Source organism: Diospyros lotus, chromosome 12, assembly GCF_014633365.1.
Source record: "Diospyros lotus cultivar Yz01 chromosome 12, ASM1463336v1, whole genome shotgun sequence".
In the NCBI taxonomy this organism is placed as follows: domain Eukaryota; kingdom Viridiplantae; phylum Streptophyta; class Magnoliopsida; order Ericales; family Ebenaceae; genus Diospyros; species Diospyros lotus.
This window is the reverse complement of record NC_068349.1, coordinates 13964776-13969452: the sequence shown is the minus strand read 5'-3', so window position 1 is coordinate 13969452 and position 4677 is coordinate 13964776.

Genomic DNA, 4677 nt, shown 5'->3' with positions numbered 1-4677 from the left:
TATAGGTATGTGTCCAACTTTCTAAATGAAAAAATAGCTATGTCAATGTAAGTGTGTATATATAAAAAATATAAAATAAGAAAATATTATTATAAGTTATATAATATATTTTATTTTATAGATCATAGTTTATGTTATAATTTTAAATCGAAAATAAACCATAATCAAACTATAGACGATATACATGAATACAAAATTTAATCTGAAAAATTTAAATTAAAAAAAATTATGGATAAAAAATAAAATATCATTAAAATAATATTGCTATATTAATTTCAAGACATTGGCCACTTATTTATAGACATAAAACTTATATGTGCATAAAAATTTATATTTTAATCAAAAAATGAGTTAAGAAGATAAATTTTTAATTGAAATAAATCTCAATCATAATCAGACATTCTAATTATAGTCAAATTCAAAATCTTAATTATGGTAAAATAAGAAAGTCAAATTTAAATTTTGAATCACAATTATAACAATTTAATTATTATGTATTTATTTTTTTGATAGACTTATATCGCACTTTATCTTCACTTTTCAACTAAACAATGATTTTAGGATTGTTATTATAATAAAATTAGGATTGTTATTAGGGTATTGGTATTACGTAAAAAAGGGTGTGTGGGCATATTGATAAATGACGCAGGTGCAAGTGTAATATGTTTTAGTGGTGGGGAGTAAGTGAGAAACGACAATAGTTAAGGGATGTAGATGTAATTTGACCCACAATGACAGCAGTAGTTCTAGCCGTAGCATACCATCGCTCTGGCCTCGATATCTGGAATCTGAAGGAACTTGTCAGCGAAGGAAGAGGAGCGGCAGTGCAATAACAAAAACCTATATACAACCCGTAGATGCATACATGTACCTATATGTGGGGGTAAGGATTTCTATCTGAATTAATTTGGATCCAGATGATGGAAAACGGAGGGGATGTTACTCGGAAAAGGATCAGAGCGGAAGATGTCATATCGAAGCTGAAGGACGACGGCGATTTCGATAGACTCCGCCTCAAGATCATCCGCAGGCTCAAGGAAAACGTGAGACCCGCGAATGCGTAATTTTCCTTGTTCTTTATTCAATCGTTCCTTGTTTGCTAGGGTTTTCTCGAAAAATTTGATGCGTAACGAAGTCTGTGATTTTGCCTACTCGGTAACTGAAGGTTTTTTAATCGGATGTTATTTGTTTTTAGGGCTTTGATAATCTCTATACTTGTATCTTGTTAGTTGTTGTAATGTGAAATTAGCATCGTGGGTTTGAGTTCGAAGGTTGTAGAAGTCCATAAAAAGGAAAGAAAATTGATTTAGCAGAATGCTAGACTGAAGATTATTGAACGTGTTAAATAAAACGATGATTTAGTTCAGAAAATAATGATTTTAGCATCGGATTTAGCTGGATACTAGATTGCATACCTGAAACTATAGAATACTTGAAGGGGCTTCTTGCATGTGCTGACCAAAGCTTGGCTCTTTTGATTTCAGCTGTAGTCTTCCTCAATCATTGTACGGAATTAAGGTTGCATATTTGCTTTCCTCCTGGCCTTATCATGCTCAAGAACTAAAAGAGTGAGCCATAGTGTGTGTACTAGGTTGTCAGTATCTAAAAGTTAATTTAGAAATGATAACATGTTGATAATAAAAAATTAGTTCTCTCCATCCAATTAGAGTCATATGTTAGGGTAACTCCAAAATTGGGTATCAATAATCATAATTGCTTAATTTGTCTCATTCTTATGGACCTTATGGTTTTTTCCTTTGCTATATGGGGTGTGACACGGCCATGGATAGGAGAGGCATGTTGATGTTGATATATGTTAATGAACCTTTCAATTCTTTATAGAAGTTGTGGTACATGATGCATGCAATTGGGGTTACAAATGGTTTTAACAAGAATAGAAATCTTCACTTAAGAGGCTTAGGAGTAATAAAGGACAATATGTCTGTATTCAAAAAAGAGCCTGGGGACAATATTTGTTCATTGACCACGACCTCTTAAAGTTCTCCTATTAGTGCTTTAGTCTGTGATATTGCCAATTGAAGCCATCAGTGGTTTGGCAGAGAGCTGTCTGTTATTGGAGTAGAGTTTAGTAAAGAGGTCAAGGAGAGCACAAAGTTAGGCAAGATGGAGTGTGGGAGAGCAATTGAGAGTGGGGCTTGGGTATAAAGAGTATAGATCCTGCATTCTTAGATAAGGAAGCCATCATTATATTGGAAAGTGGAGCATTTATAGGTTGCGTCTGCCATTATTTGTGGGGTTTTTTTTTTTTTGGGGGGGGGGGGGGGGGGGAATGCATTGCTTTGGCTTGTGGACGGTTGATTGAGATTTGGAAGAGTCGAAGTGTCACCTGCTCATACTTGTTGAAGGCAGTGGTGTCATATGGAATGCTTCTTATAGCAAGCTCTCTCTCTCTCTTTCAACTATCAGAGCATTTGGGCCCTTAAGGGGTAGAGCGCTTGGCAAACCCTCATCTTGAGCGTCCAAGTTACAAATTTCTTAGCATGAAGCAGAGCCTCCTAGGTCCTGTTTGAAACATAGGGCTCATGCTGAGCCTTTAGCCAGAGTGAATGCTAAAGCAACACCAAGATAGAGCTCTGGTGGTTGTGGAGCTGTCATAGACATACCTGTAATATCCTTAGTTGAAATTGACCCCTACTATTATAGAAAGCTTCTAGCAGTTTTTCAATTATCCAGAGTCAAAATCATAAATGTACCTATATATACACATGCAGTGTTGTAGCTCCGTCTCTTGATATCAAGTTTATCTGGGTGGATTGATCTGTTAGCATCAACACATTTATATTTGGGATCCTGATAGATTTTAGTCTTTTGAAAGGGTAGTCGGAAGGTGCTAAAATAATACTACTTTGAGCATTCAATGAGCAGTACTTTAGGACAGTTGTCTGGAGGCATCCTTTTATTGAAATGCTAAAGATGGCACATTTCGTGATTAGGTTTGTTTCCCAAATTTTAGAAGGTCCATTCCTTAATAATCAGTAGTAAAATTTTGAAAAATTTCATGCTTAAGAACATACTAAAATAGCACAGAAGATGACATATAGCCAGTAAGGTGATTGGATTTGCGCAGTGCATAATTATGTTTTTTGAAGTTAAATATTATTAATTGTGAAAGTCCCATTTTTTTCTAGAAGGAAACCCTCATTATTAAGATTTGGAAAACTCTTGCACTAAAATAAATATTAAAATAACATGTATCATGATTTATTTGATCTTTTGTATTAATAAATATATGTTTAGAAATTAAGTGCATATGATGTAATTGTTGGACAAGCTATCTTAAAACAATGATTGATTGGCCCAAAGTATATATACTAAGACTAGGAGTATTGGGTATAGTGCCCAAAAGATTACAACAACAGTCACAAGTCTTAATTCTACTAGGTGGAGTAAACCACATAAATTCTAGCTTTCCAATCATCTTTACTCTATGGCTATATTTTCTATAAAGCCATTATATGTCATATCATATTAAGGGCTTCTGACTAAATTTTCTTGTCTTCTTGCATCTCTCATGTTACAAACTTCTCTCATTCCATTTACTTGCCTTAGACGTGTGTACTGATATTCTTCTCACATCTAAACTATTTTAATTCCAACTTGCTAATCTTCGATGGTACTATTGTAACTTTGTTGCATATGATTTTATTTCTAATCCTGTCATATCAATTACACTCATATTATGCACATGTTGGACCATATAACAATAATAATGTTATAGTTGTTTGATAAAGTTTCCCTTTTAGCTTTAAGTGAATTTTACTAGTGCATAAAATGTAGGATGCGCGTCTCTTCTTCAACCTTTTTGTCATGATTTTATGAGTTCATCCAAATTTCTATTGGTACAAAACTAACCAGTGTTTTGAAAAGAGGTAAGTGCACTTAAGTGCAAAAGGCCTATGGAGTTTAAGCGCCAAGCGAAGTTCACACTTAAGGAAAGTGAAGCATATATAAATAAAATAAAGAGTATAAACTTTTATAAGCATAACAAATATAAACTATTAAAAAAGAAATCTTTGAAAAGAAAAAACTAAATAAGAATGAGGGCGCAAATTTAACTGGGATACCATTTTTCATTTATATTTTATACCAGGTTATAAGTTCTTGCAACTAATATAGGGGACATATAAAAGGACACAATCTGGTCAGTTGTTGTTTCTGATGGAACTTGGAAGATAAACTGGTTTGAACTCTTGGTTGAAATAATATAAATATGCTAAGGCTTCTTTTTTAATTTTTATTTTTTTTTCCATTTTGGTGAGTCTTCTTTTGTTATTTGTAAAAGTTTGGCTAAAAAAAAACCATTCCATTTCATTAACACGATTTATACAAAGGATCGGATAGAAGAATATGGAAAAAAATCATCCATAATTTACAACAATCCCCAATTAATCAACCCCAAATTTACAACAATCTCCAATCAATCAATCCCAAATTTGCAATCAATCAACAATCCCTAATTTACAACAATTAGGAACCAATCACTAATCCATAAATTTACATAAATTCGGAATCAATCATCAGTCCCTAATTTACAGCAATTAGGAATAAATTAGCTACTTGTAATTTACACCTAAATACATGTTTTCTTCAATATTGTTTGATTGGTAAATATAGCCGAGTCTTCTTTTTTATTGGAAGAAATGTATATGTGATTTT